Source organism: Pan troglodytes, chromosome 17 (genome assembly GCF_028858775.2).
Source record: "Pan troglodytes isolate AG18354 chromosome 17, NHGRI_mPanTro3-v2.0_pri, whole genome shotgun sequence".
In the NCBI taxonomy this organism is placed as follows: Eukaryota; Metazoa; Chordata; class Mammalia; order Primates; family Hominidae; genus Pan; species Pan troglodytes.
The window spans coordinates 36,657,067-36,676,108 of record NC_072415.2 but is presented as its reverse complement, the minus strand read 5'-3'; the positions used below and the strand labels follow the sequence as shown (position 1 = coordinate 36,676,108).

The following is a 19,042-nucleotide window of genomic DNA, read 5'->3' as shown; positions in this document are numbered from 1 at the left end:
TAGGTGTGTCTCTCCCACATGGTTTAGGTGTGCCTCCCCCAGGTAGTTTAGGTGTGTCTCTCCCACATGGTTCAGGTCTGTCTCCCCTGTGTGGTGTGTCTACCCCATGTAGTTTAGGCGCGTCTCTCCCGTGTGGTTTAGGTGTGTCTCTCCCGCGTGGTTTAGATCTGTCTCTCCTGCATAGTTTAGGTGTGTCTCTCCCACATGGTTCAGGTCTGTCTCCCCTGTGTGGTGTGTCTACCCCATGTAGTTTAGGCGCGTCTCTCCCGTGTGGTTTAGGTGTGTCTCTCCCACTTGGTTTAGGCGTGTCTCCCTGCATGGTTTAGGTCTGTCTCTCTGACGTGGTTTAGGCGTGTCTCTCCCGCATGGTTTAGGTCTGTCTCTCCCGCGTGGTTTAGGTGTCTTTCCCACGTGGTTCAGGTCTGTCTCCCCTGCGTGGTATGTCTACCCCATGTGGTTTAGGTGTGTCTCTTCCGCATGGTTTAGGCATGTCTCTCTCGCATGGTTTAGGTTTGTCTCCCCCACGTGGTTTAGGTGTGTCTCTCCCGCATGGTTTAGGCATGTCTCTCCCGCATGGTTTAGGTCTGTCCCTTCCACGTGGTTTAGGTCTGTCTCTCCCACATGGTTTAGGTCGGTCTCTCCCATGTGGTTTAGGTCTGTCTCTCCTGCATAGTTTGGTAACCAACACAATATTGTCTTGCAAAGTTTTTTGAAAAAACAGCTGCCAAGGTTCACATTTTGGGAATTTTTTAATAAAAATTAGACCTTTAAATTCTTAAAAATTGGGTAATGAGGCCACACTGGACCTCCATCCTCACTGGCAGCCATCAGCTGGAGCCCAGTTGCTTGTGGTCCCTTTGAGTAAACTGTGACTCTGGACACATACTCTGTCCCTCACTCCACACTGCCTCTTCCACCAGATTCCCTCGACTCGTGTATTCCCTCACCTGCCAGGTTCCTAGAAGCATCTGAGATCGTGTTCAGTGACCAGGAGGCAGTAAGGCAGGGCTTTGAGCACTCAGTTAGAGCAAGCTCTGTTGCCACCAAAACATAAATTAACATTTGGTTTTGTCCTTCTCCCCTTTGAGAAAGAGTTTGTGGAATTGATTTTTTGCAGGTGCAACAAATATATCTACGTGCAGACTAAAACCAAGTGGGGAAACTAGAATTCCTTTCAGGGATGGCTGCCCTAAATGAGACAAAAAGAAGAAATTCTTCAATGCACCAGGAAGAAAGGGAAGAATGGGAGTGAAAGGGTGGAGCTAGCAGACAGGGGAGGAAAGGTTGTGCCCTATGATATGACTCCTCCCAGTGACCCACCAACTACTCAAGGTTTCCCGAAAAAGTGAAAGGAAGGTGGGAATGAAGGAGGGAGAAAGGAAGAAGGAAGAGAAGGAAAAGAAAAGGAGGGAGAGGAAGTGTGAAAGGACAGGCTAGCTTGATATAAGATAGCTAAAGAGGCCAAATTCTGCATTTAGGGTTTCACTAAACCCAGCAGAGCAGCCAGCATCCACACAGGAGCCCAGGGACAGAAGGACACACAAAAAGACAGCTGAAGAAACTTGCAGAAATTAATATGATGCTTCTGGATTCTCATGGCCTCGGAGGTAGTGTTTCGAGCCAAGTCTAAGTCTATCTCAAAAGCACAGGGCATCCCAGTGTTACACTAATTCATAAGGCAGTAACTCTTACAAAGGAAGCCTATTCCCCTGTGAGCCTCAAGGAGGCTCACAGGGTCGACAGCAGGTATGGAAAAATCAGTGGATAATAGTCTCAAACTATTTTGTTCATCTCTAAACAACCAGTTTCCAACATTTCATGAAAAATTCCTTTAGCGATATTAGAAAGCTTTAGATTCATAATTCCCCTCTCAACCCACCAACACACACACACAAATGCACACACACTTTCCTTCTCTAAAAACAAAACAGCAGTATTGACAACCATGTCTATTTTGGTATCATGACAAACTTATCTACGTATATTCTGGAAGGATTACAATGACTGATGGGGAAATTTTTTTAAAGAGAAACATAAACCTGATGTAGGATAATTGCACCACTGGTAATCTCTTGGGATTTGCATTCCTTTTTTTTTTTTTTTTAACTTTTCAACTGTTTTGAGGAAACACTCCCCAGAGGCCAGGTGTTTAGGATCAGGATCTGGCTAACCGACAGTCAAAATGATGTTGATGACAATAAGCAACAATAGTAATCAGAAGAAATAACTGTGATGATAGTAATAATCCTGGAGGTGCCATCAGAGCCAAATGTTGCCATGGAAACTGCAAAAATGAGAGGGGGTGGGAGACATAGAAAATATTTTACGATGGAGTGCCGTGTTCCTGGAACTTCTGAGAATGAGCTCATGTATCGTATCCTAAAGAAGATTCAGATAAATAGCAATGTTTCATGGTTATACACAATAGAGTTAAGGACAAAACGACTTGCCAAGATAGGAAAGGACGTGCTGGGGCGATGGGTATTTGGGGTGATGGGTATTTGCCTTCAGAGTCTGCCTCAGAGAAACAGCTGCACACCATCTTTTTAGAGAGAATTTAACCAGCTGCACTGTAAGGAATGTACAAAACAAAATGAAAATGTTTTGAGCATGGTAGTTCTTTCCCATCTGCACAGCTGTCCAGAGCAGTTCAAGTTTAATAGTTGCACACTTCACTCTACAATATCGAAACTTTCTGAGTCCCAAGATTGAAATCTGAATGGCTATAAAAACCTCTCCAGCTATTTCCTAAGAATATAAAGAAAATGCTGGTGCAGAAAGACGTCAGAAAATCCATCTGGATTGCTTTTGAGCTTGGCAAGTCTATCTCTGATGTATTGTTTTGTTGTTTAAAAACACTTATCACGATGTTATACAATTATATATGAAATCATTCTTCATGTTAGGCCACACCCTGGCTACTAAAACTTGCAAAGAGAATCACTCTCATTTCCTGGGATAGCCAGCCTGTCTACATGTCCGCCCACTCTCAAGCAAGCCCTGGAGAAGCTGGGCCACAGAAGGTGAGCCAGGTCCTTCCAGCCACGGTGCTCACATGCAAGAGGACCAAGGACAACCTCCCTGTATATGGTAGCTTCACCAAGCACAGCTTGCCATAAGCACCCAGATATGAATGTCTAGAATAATCAGTAATCTGGAAGTTCCTTCACTAACAAGAATAGTCTTCCCTTCTCATTGGCTGACACTTTGTGTCAGTACAGAATGTTCTCCATTCTCCATTCTCCTTTCTACATGTGAGACAATAGCTACTAATTTCTCATCCTTTCCCTGAATAAATATATTGTGATGGTAGAGGTACATCTGGTTACCAGCATGCAAGCTAATCTGTTAATAATACGGTACCTAAAAGTATTCATCTTTTTATTTTGCTCTTCTTCCCAGAAAGTTAAGAGGCTAGAGAGAATATTATGTGCTTACGTTTCTCTAACTCAAAGTGCATAATACTGAATAATTCTTCCCAGTGACACTCTGAGAGAGTTACACATGTCTCCTAGTGAAAACCAGTTTGGAGAGCCAGATAGAACTGTACTTAAATCCAATCCCAGCTTTGCCACTTACCAGCCGTGGGAACTTCATCTTTCTAAACCTCATTTCTCTCCTTCACAGAAGAAGGATGATGAAATTACTAAAGCTATTGAGAGAATTAAAGGAAAGCACATATGCACCATCCCTTGTCCATAGCAAGTGCTCAGTGTTTTTATTATAGGTGACAAGTAGATACCTGATAAGTTGTTATAAAACATTTGTTCACCCTAATGGAAAGAAGAGTAAGGCAGCATGATACAAAACTATAGAGTTTTGTGCTGAAAATGCCTTTTCTAATCATGAGGAGTCACTTCCGCTAGAGTCGGAACAGCAGCTTCCGAGGGTCTGCAGACAAGGAAGTCGGTGGCACCCAGAGGGTCATCCCAGTGTGGATGGGGGAGTCTTCTACCCTTCCTACAATAACCCCTGGAAATCTCCAAAAACACACAGCATTTCAAGAGTTTTCCCCAAAGTAAGAAATTGAAGAGAAAAAAAAAAAAACAACCTCTAAGGACAACAACCCACTCTCATTTGTTGGCACCCTGAGGCATCTGACAACAATAACAAAAAAAAAAAATAGCCATAGTCATCACCCCAGTTTGGAAACATTCTTCAACCACAGACCTGGCTCCAGGTTGCTTCTGAGGTCCCACAAAGTGACGGCTTTCTCTGAGCCCTTTCCTGGTAGTGATTTAGAATTCTGCAAACAATCTAGAATACAGGCCTCAGCCCTCTTCATCACTAACAATTCTGTTTTCACACTTATCCAGCCAAGTTGCAAGAGAAACCCCTGAAGTAGTCTAAAACACATATTCAGTTATCAAAATTTTTGGTCCTCAAGTCACTTTGATTTTACTAAAAGCAATCATTTGAAGGACATCTTGTCAGCTGGAATCCCAAACAAACAGACGAGCGTGAAACAGGAGTAAGTGATTTGAATTCTAACAGTTTTCCCTTGAAATAAGCTTTGTAGTAAAGGTTGTGATGCCAAGAAAAGATAAAAGAGAGCAGAGCTGCAGATAGAGTTCAGGATGACTTAAAAATCAAGTATAAACATAAAATGCTAGGAGTTTAGCCAGATGAGCACGCAGGAAAATCTCAGCCCTCCCTTCTTTCATTAAGATTTCTATTTCGTATACTCTGAAGGTTGATGTCAAAGGGTGAATAAGCACCGAGGAGCCCCTTGGGGAAGGTTCAGAGGGCTCCTGGTCAAGGTTAGCCCTATCATTAGGCAAAAGAGGCAGTAGCCTAGAGCCAAAGAGTATTAGGAGCAATGAAAACGTGTAGTGACTGGATACCCTTTGGCTGACTTCAGGCTTGCAGGCATCACAACATTTTCCAGTGTACCTAGGGCAATAAAAGTCTTCATCTCCACCTCTCAATTCAATCCAGGACATACAGTATTGATTTCCAACATTAAATTACATTGAGGGTTTTTTACTATTGTTGAATATAGCTATTTCCCATTGCTTATGATGCATATCTCTTTTAGGAAAAAAGAACAGAAAAATAAACGTGAAAGAGCTACATAATGTGAGATACCATCTACTCAAAAGTGTTTTAATAAGCAGATTTTGTTGATTTATACATTTCTATTGCCTGAATAGATTCATTGAATCTGTAAAACAACACCAGATTTTAAGGGATTTTAAACTACATTTGCTTAAAGACACGGGGCATTATCCAAGGGTTGCCATTCTGTATGTTGATACAGCTGTTGACCTACCAGAACCTACATACTTGATGATAATAACTCAAAAACTGTCTCTTTACCAGCCTTTACTCAAGTAGGAAAGATTTATTGGAGCTCTCACTGCCTTCTATAAAACCTGCTGTTTGGTACCCATGGAATACCAAATTCTCACAACTGCTAGGCCACTCTCTAGTACTGTATATCCATACAATTCTGTCCCAGACCCTGCCTTGTATGCCTAGCAACATGTGAAGATTTCTATTTCTAAATCCAGTCATTCCAGTTGTACTTATTACTGTCATTATGCAGTCTCATTCAATATTATTAAAAGCAATTATTATGGATATGAAGAACAAAAGATCTACTTCCTCTACAAAAAACAAATCAAATGCATTGAAAAGAGACAATAAAGTCAGGTCACCTTAAAAATAAATACTGTCATCTTAAGTTTGACCAAGACAACCATAAAAGATTGAGGAAGGAAATCAGATCATTTAAAAATGGGAAGAATAGTGGTCTTAGATTGCTTTGTAAGTTTCTGTAAGTTCCTCCTTCACCTAAGAAACTGAAGCTTCACATGGCCAATGATGCTGTGTAGGTGTCACTTGTCTGTGAGAGCCAATGAAGAACATTAATCAGAAGAACCAAACTCAAGAACAAGGCCATTTCCTGCTTCACAAGGTTGGTGAATTGGTGTATAATTATGGGTTTCTATTTATTTATTTATTTATTTATTTATTTATTTTGAGATGGAGTCTTGCTCTATAGCCCAGGCTGGAGTGCAGTGGCACGATCTCGGCTTACTGCAACCTCTGCCTCCCGGGTTCAAGTGATTCTCCTGTCTCAGTCTCCCAAGCAGCTGGGATTACCGGTGCCTGCCACCATGCCTGGCTAATTTTTTTGTATTTTTAGTAGAGATGGGGTTTCAACATGATAGTCAGACTGGTCTCGAACTCCTGACCTCAAGTGATCCACCCGCCTTGGCCTCCCAAAATGTTGGGATTACAGGCATGAGCCACAGCACATAAGATTTGTGTAAGCTATTTTTACGCTTCTGTACGTTAACTGACTTTTTTGATTGGGTGATCCACTAAGGGTTTTATTTTGGTCAAAGAAGAATAATTGCATTTTATTACGCATGAAATGATATTTTGGGATGGTACTGAGGTAGTTTCTCCTTTTCTATTGTCAGGGCCATCTTTACTTTGAAAGATACAGAAAGACTGTGTATATCCTTGCTTGTGACCTTCCCAATCAGTAGCATCTGTTTCTAGGTCAGATGGCATACAAGTTCCTCCTCTGCTAAGAGTTACTGTTTTTGTGCCTCCCCAAAAAGATATAATAAAAATAAGATTGAATATGGTCTTTTAATCTTGGAGTCATAAAAGAAATGTTGAGGGGCAGGGGCTCAAATCACTCCCAGATGAGACATCACAACTTGAAAAGTGATAGAGCATATGGCTTTGCATGTGTGAGGCTTCCTCTTGGAAAACAATAAAGGCAAATCACAGACAGGATCGGGAACACTGATTATTGCTTGGGTGTAATTTTTTATATCTTAGATTCTGGAAAACAAAACATAGCAACATGCTTCACTCTTGTCATGCAGAGAATCTGTGACTATTTCTCTGTAGATAATCAGAGCCCGGATAATGGTCCTGAGATTGTCTAGGTGCCACTGTGAAAAATGCCTCAACCACAAATGGATTTCTAAGTAGCCAGACCTAATGGGCCACCTTTAATGATCAACAGAGCCAAATCTTGTTATTTCATACTTAAGGTAACTGGAGCAGGTAAACCACATATGATCTGATCAGTGTACTCATCAAAGAAAAAGTTGATGTATTTGCTCTAATATATGTCCCTGTGTCAGATATATGTGCCAATGACACATTAGGAAAATTTCTGTTAAGTAGATAATCATTGATTTACCTAATTAATTTCATAAATTAATTTTCCCCATAACTATAATAAAACTTTTTATGATGTGGTTTGATATATACAGATTATAAAATATCCAGGTCAAACCATGTCTATGCAAACACTTCCTAAAATGTGGATACTATAATACAATGTTACTTTTTCTTGCCTCCATCTCAGGAGGCTTTCCTTTTTGATATACCTATCATCCCTCTGGTGATATTTAATTAGGAATAATTACTGCAATCATTTACCTTAACTTAACCATCTTGGTCAAACTACTTTCTCTCTAAATTCTAAAAAAGATCCACCATGAAAGGTGAGTCACCTTGAAATCATACCATTATGATGAAAATTGCCAGGATCACTATAGCTTACTGCCACAAGGCACAGTCATCTTTGTCTTAGCAGAGTTCTAAGAGGAAATCTTAGGATGCATTGTACTACAGTTCACTTTTAAGAGCTGGTAACCACCTGGGACTCCATTAATCCTGACTTACTAAAAAAGAGATATCAAAGAAAAAAGCATATTGTCCACTTCCTTATTTTTATTTTAAACGCTAGAATTTCCTTGACAAAATGCAATTCCAATGCAAGCATTCTAAATGGGAAGTTTAACTGATAAATAAAGTTGTGTTCTCAAGGTGGTAAAAAGAAGATAGGAAGGAGGGAGGGAGAAAGGAATGGGGGAAGGAAGGGAGGAAGAGATGGGGAGAGAAGAAAAAAAGGAAGGGGTGGAAGAAAAAGATGGCATGTTTTCTCTAAAGAAATTTTTTTTTTTTTTTTTTTTTTTTTTTTTGAGGCATGGTCTTGTTCTGCCAGCTAGGCTGGAGTGCAGTGGTGCAATCATAGTTTACTGCAGCCTTGAACTTCTGGGCTCAAGTAATCCCCTGCCTCAGCCTCCCACAGCAGTGGGATTATAGGAATGAGTCACCATGCCCAGTCATTGTTTTTTAAATATTACTTTTAAACAAGGAAAAGAGATATGCAGCCACTAATTGAATAGCTAAAGCTTTCTTGATGTGATGACTACATAACACTCTCAGAGAAAAATTCTAAGAGGTGCGGGAGAGTGTAAAATTGTAGGGAGTTGTGAACTATTCCCTATCCACCATCACACTCTATCAACAGAGGGTTTTAAAATCTGCGTTCAGTTGGAGCCTAGACTGGGGGCACCTCAAAGAGCTGGAAGCATTGGTCATCCTCTGACCCTAGCACAAAATTACGAAGGGTGATCAACAATGTAATATTGATAAAGACATAAATGTTGAGTGAGTTTAAATATTAGGTACTATGTCATACTTTTCTCCCTCATACACAGCATCTTCAATTTTAAAAGTCCATAGAATGAAAAGACAGGTGCATATGGATGTTAACTGCAGCAGCACTTAGCCAAATAAAAGTGAATATTACAAAAATGAGCATCAATAGAAAAAAGGTGAAATAAATTGTGATACATCTGCACAATGAAATACTATATAGCTATTTCTATTTTTAAAAAAGATACTAAAGAAAATTGTTGTGTATGTGTGCTGTATATGCAAAGAAAAATAGTCAAATAGATGTATAGAACTATAGGAAATATAGCAACATAGGAAAGAGTTGGAAGGGATATATACCATACTTAACAAGGACTACTTCTGATGGAGAATGGTATCAGAAAGAACAGATGAGGAATACTTTCTATTTCTTATTTACATAATTCAAATTGTGTAGGATACTATACTTTCTTTTTTGTGATATCTTAGTATTTTTTCTCAAATTTCAAAGATATTTTATGTTACTATTCCTAGAAACATTCTGGGTATGAACCACAACTTCCACCATTCCAAGTGTTTTTAGAATGGAACTTGAAGAACCTTAGACACAGTAGGGTTCCCTTTATAGAATCAGCAAACCCCAGCAGAAGACAATACAAGAATTTGTGAATCCACCTAATCTCTCAGGGTCCCCAAAAGAAGGAGCAGCCTAAAACAATTCCTGGAGTTTGTGACCATGTCAGGCTAAAATACCTATCAGGTGCATCTCAGAGTGAGAGCTAGAATATCAAAGTTTACGTTTCCTTCCCATGATAATATTGCATAGAGAAGTTTTTAGAAGCTAGTCACAGAATATCTTAGAAAGTTACATTGCTTATTTAAATTAAATTTTGTGGATTTCATGGATAAATAAAAACACTTTCAGCATGGTAAAATAAACTGTTCATACTGTGTTTAGGAACTTTTTGTCTTGCCTACTCCCCAAAATCATTTGAGAGCAGTATATGTAGACGGGAAGCGAAAAGACTCAAGAAAGATGGCAAAATAGCACTTTCCAGTGCTCATCCCCCTGCGATCAGGAGTTTGAGACCAGCCTGGCCAACATGGTGAAACCCTGTCTCTACTAAAAATACACAAAAAAATTAGCCAGGCATGGTAGTGGGTGCCTGTAATCCCAGCTATTCAGGAGGCTGAGACAGGAGAATCACTTGAACCCAGGAGGTAGAGGTTGCAGTGAGCTGAGATCATGCCATTGCACTCCAGCCTGGGTGACGAGAGCAAGACTCTGTCTCAAAAATAAATAAATAAATAAATAAATAAATAAATAAAATAAAAGAAGGTAGGAAGGACAGTTCACATTACCCACCCATGACAACCTCCCCCAATCCCAGGCAGTACAGAATAAAGACAGATACCCTTTATGTGGGGGAAAGAGATGAAAGTGAGCACCAGACTTTGCCTCAGACTCCAACACTGAGCCTGCCCCAGTAAAATCCAGCACTGGGCAGCACCCTGTGGCTTCAGACTGCAGGCCAGCCTGCCAGGCTGAGCCTCCAGAATTGCCTTGGCACCAGTCCAGATCCTATAGCCCCAGATTCCAGGCCTGCCTGGGAGACTCAGTCCCCAAGTATACCCTACTGCCAGACTGACTTCAGCATCCCCAGGCTCTGGATAGGCCCCAGTACCAGGACAACTCTCCCAGACTTGGGCTCCACACTAGCCTCAAGGCCAGGTGATCCCCAGTAGCCCCAGGTTCCAGACCACACACATGTCTCTGGATGAGTTGACTGGTAAAGGGATTGCCCAGACAAAGCCAGTCTGCAAAGATTGAAATAAGTCCCTACTTCTTCAAATACACAGACACCAATGCATAACCACAAAGATAAAGAACAATCAAGGTAACATGACCTCACCAAAGAAACAAATTAAAGCTTCAGTAACAGACCCTAAAGAAATGGGGACTTACAATCTGCCCAACAAAAAATTCAAAAGAATCGTTTTAAGTAAGCTCAGTAAACTTCAAGAAGATGCAGAGAAACAATTTTACAAAATCAGAAAAATAATAAATAACCAAAATGAGAAAATTAACAGAGATTGAAATTATTTTTGAAAACCAAACAGAAATTCAAAGCTGAAAAATACAATGAATGAAATAAGAAATGCAACTGAGGGCATCAACAACAGAATCAATAAAACAGAAGAAAGAAATTGCAAATTAAAAGGCAAGTTATTTGAAAATGTACAGAGAAGACAAAAGAAAAAAATGAAAAGTAATAAAGAAAGCTTACAATATTTATGTATCAGCATCAAAAGAGCAAATATTCAAGTTATAGGAATTAAAGGAAGAGAAGAGAGATGAAGTAGAAAGTTAAAATTTTCAAATCTGGGGAAAGATATAAATATCAAGGAGAAAGAAGATCAACATTCTTCAATCAGATTCAATCCAAACAAGACTACACCAAGACATATTAAAATCAAATTGTCAAAAATCAAAGACACAGAGAAAATACTGAAAGCAGCAAGAAAAACGAACCAAATAATAAAGAAAGAAGTTCCAATAAGACTAGTAGTGAACTTCCCAACAGAGACCACATAGGCCAAGAGAGAATGGGATGGTATATTCAAAGTGCTGAAGGGAAAAAAAACAAAAAACAAAAAACTGCCAACCAAGAATATTTACCTGGCAAACTGTCCTTCAGAAATGAAGAGATAAAGACTTTCCCAAACAAAAGCTGAGGAGGTACATTGCCACCAGATCTGCCTTATAAGAAATGCTAAAGGGAATTCTTCAAGCTGGAAAAAAAGTAATGCTGATTAAAACACATAAAAGTATAAAATGCACTGGTAAAAGTACATGGTTGAATTCAGAATGCTCTAATACAGTAATGGTGGTATGCAGATAACATATCATGACTATGACAGTTAAAAGAAAAAAAATATTTAAAATAATAACATAACAAAAAAATAGTAACAGCTACAATTTAAGGATACACAATACAAAAATATGTAAATTATGATATCGAAAACATAAAATTGGGAGTGGGGTGGGATAAAAGTATAGAACTGTATATGCAATCAAAGTTGTTATCAGCTTAAAACAGCCTGTTATAAAGTGTTTTACATAAGCTTCATAGACTATAGACTAGAATACAATAACCTTTAGACTAGACTAAATAGACCTAACAAATATATACAGAACATTTCACCCAGTAGCAATAGAATACACATTCTTCTCAAGAACACATGAAATGTTCTCCAGAATAGATCATATTAAACCATAAAACAAGTCTTAATGAATTGAAGAAGACTGAAATTATATCCATAATGTTATGAAACTAGAAATCAATAACAGGAAGAGCCTTGAAAAATTCACAAAAAGATGGACATCAAACAACATGCTCCTTAACAATAAATGGGCCAAGGATGAAATTTAAAAATATCTTGAGACAAATTAAAATGAACACACAACATAGAAAAACTTATGGGATGCAGCAAAAACCATTCTAAGAGGGAAGGTTATAGCAATAAACACATACATCAAAAAGAAAAATGATCTAAAATAAATAGCCTCATGTTATGCCTCAAGGAACTAGAAAAAGAAGAACAAACTAAGCCAAAAGTTAGTAGAAGGAGGAAAATAATAAAGACCATAGCAAAAATAAATGAAAGAGAGAATAGAGGCAGGCAGGTGAATCACCTAAGGTTGGGAGTTCGAGACAAGCCTGACTGAAATGGTGAAACCTAGTCTCTACTAAAAATATAAAACTTAGCTGGGCATGGTGGCATGTGCCTATAATCCCAGCTACTCAGGAGACTGAGGCAGGAGAATCACTTGAACCTGGCAGGTGGAGGTTGCAATGAGCTGAGATTGCACTACTGCACTCCAGCCTGGCTGACAGAGTGAGATTCCATCTACTGGGAAAACTGGCTAACCATATGTAGAAAGCTGAAACTGGATCCCTTCCTTACACCTTATACAAAAATTAACTCAAGATGGGTTAAAGACTTAAATGTTAGACCTAAAACCATAAAAACCCTAGAAGAAAACCTAGGCAATACCATTCAGGACATAGGCATGGGCAAGGACTTCATGTCTAAAACACCAAAAGCAATGGAAACAAAAGCCAAAATTGACAAATGGGATCTAATTAAACTAAAGAACTTCTGCACAGCAAAAGAAACTACCATCAGAGTGAACAGGCAACCTACAGAATGGGAGAAAATTTTTGTAATCTACCCATCTGACAAAGGGCTAATATCCAGAATCTACAAAGAACTCAAACAAATTTACAAGAAAAAAACAAACAACCCCATCAAAAAGTTGGCGAAGGATATGAACAGACACTTCTCAAAAGAAGACATTTATGCAACCAAAAGACACATGAAAAAATGCTCATCATCACTGGCCATCAGAGAAATGCAAATCAAAACCACAATGAGATACCATCTCACACCAGTTAGAATGGTGATCATTAAAAAGTCAGGAAACAACAAGTGCTGGAGAGGATGTGGAGAAATAGGAACACTTTTACACTGTTGGTGGGACTGTAAACTACTTCAACCATTGTGGAAGTCAGTGTGGTGATTCCTCAGGGATCTAGAACTAGAAATACCATTTGACCCAGCCATCCCATTACTGGGTATATACCCAAAGGATTATAAATCATGCTGCTATAAAGACACATACATACATATGTTTATTGCGGCACTATTCACAATAGCAAAGACTTGGAACCAACCCAAATGTCCAACAATGATAGACTGGATTAAGAAAATGTGGCACATATACACCATGGAATACTATGTAGCCATAAAAAAGGATGAGTTCATGTCCTTTGTAGGGACATGGATGAAGCTGGAAACCATCATTCTCAGCAAACTATCGCAAGGCAAAAAACCAAACACCGCATGTTCTCACTCATAGGTGGGAATTGAACAATGAGAACACATGGACAAAGGAAGGGGAACATCACACCCCGGGGCCTGTTGTGGGGTTGGGGGAGGGGAGAGGGATAGCATTAGGAGGTATACCTAATGTAAATGACAAGTTAATGGGTGCAGCACACCAACATATCACATGTATACATATGTAACAAACTTGCACGTTGTGTACATGTACTCTTAAAACTTAAAGTATAATAAAAAAAATTTATTAGGTTAAAAAAAAGAGAGAGAGAGAGAATTGAAAAAAAGTAGAAAATATCAACAACCCTGAGTTGGTTTTTGAAAGGATAAACTCAGAAAACATTTAACTAGACTAAGAAAGAAAGACTTAAGTAAAATCAGAAATGAAAAAAAGACATTACAACTGATACCACTGAAATACAAAAAAATCGTAAAAGACTACCATGCACAATTATATGCCAACAAATCAGATAGCCTACAAGAAATAAATAAATTCCTAGACACATAAAACCTATCAAGACTGAATCATGAAGAAGTAGAAAATCTGAACAGACCAATAAAAAGTAAGGAAACTGACTCAGTCTCCTTAATAAAACGTTTCCCAACAAAGAAAAGCCCAGGACCTGATGGCTTCAGTGTTGAACTCTACCAAACATTTAAAGAACTAATACCAATCCTTAAACTCTTTCAAAAAAGATTGAAGAGGACGGAGCACCTCCAAACTCATTTTATGAGACCACTATTACCCTGATACAAAAGCCAGACAAGTACACTACAAGAAAAGAAAATTACAGGCCAATATCCCTGATGAACATTGATGCAAAATCCTCAACAAAATACCAGCAAACCAAATTCAACAGCACATTAAAAGGATTATTCACAATGATCAAGTGGGACTTATCTCTGGGATGCAAGGATGATTCAACATACACAAATCAATAAATGTGACATACCTCATTAACAGAATGAAAAACCAAAAACATATAATCATCTCAATAAATGCAGAAAAAGCAGCTGACAAAGTTCAACATCCCTTCAAGATAAAAAGAAAAACTTTCAAAAAAAGGTATAAAAATGTAGACATTTATCAAAAAAATACATACAAATGGCCAAAACTATATGAAAAAGTCTCAACATTAATTATCAGAGTAATGCAAATTAAAACCACAATGAGATACCACCTCACACCTGTTAGAATGGCTATCACCAAAAAGATAAAGGATAACAAATGTTGAAGAGGATGTGGAGAAAACAGAGTCCTTGTGCATTGTTGGTAGGAATGTAAATTAGTACAGCCATTATGGAAAACACTATGGAGGTTACTCAAAACATTAAAAATAGAACTACAATATGATCCAACAATCCCACTACTGGGTATATACCTAAAGGAAATGGAATCAGTATGTTGAAAAGATACTGGCACTCTGATGTTCATTGCAGCATTATTCCCAAGAACCAAGATATAGAATCAACTTAAGTGTTCATCAGCAGATGAATGGATAAAGAAAATGTAGTATATACATAATAAAATACTATTCAGTCTTACAAAAGAATAAAATGCTGTCATTTGGTATAGCTTGGATGAACCTGGGCATCGTGTTAGGTGCAATAAGCAAGGAACAGAAGACAAATACCATGTGATCTCACTGATACGTGCAATCTAAAAGAGTCAAACTAATAGAACAGAGAGTAGAATGGTGGTTACCAGGGGTTTGGGGTAGGGGTCAGGGCTGGGGACATGTTGGTCAAAGGATACAAAATTTCAGTTAGACAGGAGGAAGTAAGTTCAAGAGACCTATTGAACAACATGGTAATTATAGTTAATAACAATGTATTATACTCTTGAAAATCACTAAGAAAGTCAATTCTAAGTGTTCTTACCACAAAAAAATAACAATGTGACGTAATGTGTATGTTAATTAGCTCAATTTAGCTACTCCACAATGTATACATATTTCAAAACTTAGGTTGTACATAATAAACATATATAATTTTTGTCAATTAAAAAACACATTTTTGAAAATAGAAAAAGAAAAGTCATATATATAGCTATGTAATGGAGAATAAATTCTTCAATGAAGACACCATTTGGAAATAAAGAGAGCCTGAGAATATGCTCTTAATAAAAATTTCTTATTGTTATTGTTTTTCAATTTTCTGCTAATAAGGTAACTTCCATAATAGCCCTGCAATAGAATAAGTATGAGCAGAGTAAGTGTTATTATGTGTCGCATTTATCAATAGCCATGCATGTTGTCTGAGAAACATATACCTTTTTTCATAAACTAACTTTGATGTAATTTCTACATTATCAGAAGTCAATATAGAATTAATTTTCTCTACCTATAGTACTCCACTTATTCATTCAAAAAATGTCGTGAGTGCTTACCTCCAATATTCCAGGAACTCTGACATGTGAAAATTCTTTGTAAAGTGGAAAGTGCTACTCAAATATCAATGCTTGTTTTTCAGTCTGAGCAGCCATTTTCGTGTCTGCTGCCTCCTTAGAGCAGCTATTGATTACTCTCCAGAAAAAAAGAGAATCTGATAGGTTTCACAGAGGTGATAGAGAAATTTCAGCCACTTCCACCTTTTGTAAGTGAATCACATAATATTCTCCATTGTATCCACAATAAAGGCAACAGGACTCATGTAGGTGACCTAACAGGGAAGGGAATGTTGGTTAGGCAGCACCACCTAATGGCTGCTGGACAGAACCTGTATCCTCTTCCTTGAGAACATGGGCTGCTTTATCACTTTTTTGTAGATGGGTTTTAGATACAGGCAGACTAGGCATTACACTATTAATTTTTACCAAGGTCAAAAGAGATACATGACTTTGACCACCTCCTTAAATGCTGTTAGAAATGTGACTGGACAATGTCAGGCATATCAGAATCACTGCCACTTAGCCTACTCAAAGCTAATAGATTTAGGGCACCATGACTAATAAGATGGCATCTTGCTTTCTATTAAAGACACTTCTTTTAATTTCTGCTACAGACGAAGAAAGAGGAAATAAAAGCTACTTAGAATAAACCCTGCTATAACTTAGCATATGTCTGGAAAAGAACTTCAGGGGAAATTCAACTCGAGATTCCCTTCCCAACAATTAATTTCCATGATCATAATGATTGAGATGAGGACTGACGTTATCCCCCACCCCTACTCCCCACCTCCCTCTTCTCATTGTTACACATTGATGTAGAAAAATGCTTTCTTCAGCTCTTTCTAGTCTAACCAGAAGTTATTATCACCCAGAAACAGTAACGCATACTTGTGTGCCAAAAAGGACAAAGGACTGCTTTCACTGGAATAATCCATAAATTCCAACTTCATTACTTCCACATTTCTTTTCTGAAAACAAAAAGAATGATTTAATCAGATAAACACACCTAACTTTATGCCTCTTCCATCCCTCTCACTGCTGCTGAATCTAGTCTTTGTCTTCAGGGCTTTCAATTCCTTGATCTTTACATTATCGCTGAATCCTCTACCACTTTTGTCCATTTTCTCAGTCATACTTTCAATAGGATCGTGGTTTTCCAGGACCCGTTTACCCACCTTCATACTTTCCCTTCTAATTTTTAATCTCACATTCTTCGAGTCAGCCATTTTGCTTTTCAGCCCCATTTTGAATACAGAGCATTACTGAGGGGGAAGTTCACGTAACTGAGTAGATGGGATCTGCAGCATGTCCATGCCATCTAATTCCACTTGTCTCTGTCCACTGAGCCATCTCATCAATTATGTATACTGATCCCTATTGAGATTCTCTGTATAGCTCTTTGAAAACTTTTCTACCCTTTGCAAGTCCTCACCAAACTACAGCCATATTATCTGGTTCTTACTTCATTCACTGAGACGCTAGATGACTTCAATTTGAACTCTTTAATTATTCTCTCTTAAATTTCCAATCTCCCTGCTTCTCATGGTTTTCCCCCTTTTAATCACATTCAACCAGAAGTGTCCTCTGAGACTAACCTTTTCCCTCAGGGTTTTATCTCACTCTTTCCCTCCTCGGGTACTTAATAATAATTGCCTCTCCTCACATATTCCACCTCTCCCTGCCCCTGGGCACCTTCCTTCCTTGGTTTAAAAATACAACTCTTGGCCAGGCGTGGTAGCTCACACCTATAATCCCAGCACTTTGGGAGGCCAAGGCAGGAGGATTACGAGGTCAGGAGTTCGAGACCAGCCTGACCAACATGGTGAAACCCTGTCTCTACTGAAAAAAAAAAAAAAATTGACTGGGTGTGGTGGCACGTGCCTGTAATCCCAGCTACTCAGGAGGCTGAGGCAGGAGAATCACTTGAACCCAGGATCTGGAGGTTGCAGTGAGCCAAGATTGCGCCATTGCACTCCAGCCTGGGCGACAGAGCGAGACTCCATCTCAAAAAAATAAAATAAAATAAAATAAAATAAAAATAAATAAATTATAAAAATACAACTCTTCCCTTGAACCTTTTTTGTCATCAAGATTAAGTCCCATCCCGCTCCTCTTCTTTGTTGAGCTTCTGGAAAGGGTTGCTGTAACTCACTGTCACCACATCCTTCCATCTCTTTAGCCTTCTTATCACTGACTATTGGGTTTTTCAATGGCTTTTGGCTTCTCTAAGGCACCAGTATCCTCCTAATTACGAAAGCCAAAGACCTATCCTTGGATTTTCCCTTGTCTCTCCTCAGTATCCAGCCCTGTTACCATCTTCTTCATGAAACCCCTTTCTACATTGACTTTCAGGAACATATTGTCCTTCTACCACCCCAATTATTCCTCCCACTTCCTCTACTTCCTTTGCCTTGAAATTACCTCCAAGGTAACCATGTCCCCAGCACATGGGATACACAGGGATCAATGCAAATAAAACTCTGCCCCAGTTTTATTTGTAGAAGCTAACATTCTAGGGGGGGATGGAAAATAACACAGTAACTAGGCAAATCATTTAGCATGTTAGAAGGTGAATCAGGTATAATTATCTCTCTTATAGATGAGAAAATGGACGCCTAAAAGAATGAATCATTTGCATGAGTACATATAATCAGGATCAGGATTACTCCAATCCAGCGCCCTGACTCCCATCACCGTGCTACACAACATCTCCAATGCCCGAGAAAAGACCTCTGGAAAAGAACTTCCCTCGTAGAAAAGGATTCTGTGCAGCAGAGCCTGACTTTTCCCCTACACTTTCCTTAGTGCATATTCCTTCTTTAGGACCCTGACACCACAATACCTAGTCTGGGTAGTATGTTACTCTCCACATAAAATTCCAACCCAAAATAGAAAAGAATCACCTAAAGATGGCTTTGTTTTCCTTCACTCGCATAAGAAAGACAGACTGAAATTTTGAAAAATGTCAACACCTAAGGAAAAATGTAACTTAAAAGTATGAAGAAAATACACAAATTATACAAAAAAAGAGGCATGAATACGGTTAATCTTATGAAGTACAGGTTTCTGATTTAGGCATGAATACCTAAGTGACTCATGCAACCCACCCATTCCATCCTTCCCTCTGCTTTTGGAAAATGTCTATAAATAAGTTCCCCAAGACTTTTGTGTTGTCTACTTCAAAGCTGGGGCACACAGCAGAAGGCAGGCTGAACTCCCATTGTAAGCCCATGATCTGGTCCTTGCAGGTACAAGTTATTAACTCCCCCTCCTATGAAACAGTTCTCATTATGCTTCCACTCCTTCACCCAGTCCCCATTAAACTAACGG

General features: G+C 38.8%; 1 long non-coding RNA gene across 1 annotated transcript; it reads left to right on the top strand.

The window, feature by feature from the left end:
* Positions 1–4,286: 4,286 nt before the first annotated feature.
* On the top strand, positions 4,287–6,608 carry LOC134808671 (uncharacterized). Its single transcript, XR_010152097.1, has 3 exons — positions 4,287–4,471; positions 5,039–5,920; positions 6,432–6,608. It is a non-coding gene; the product is annotated as an uncharacterized LOC134808671 (long non-coding RNA).
* Positions 6,609–19,042: the final 12,434 nt, after the last annotated feature.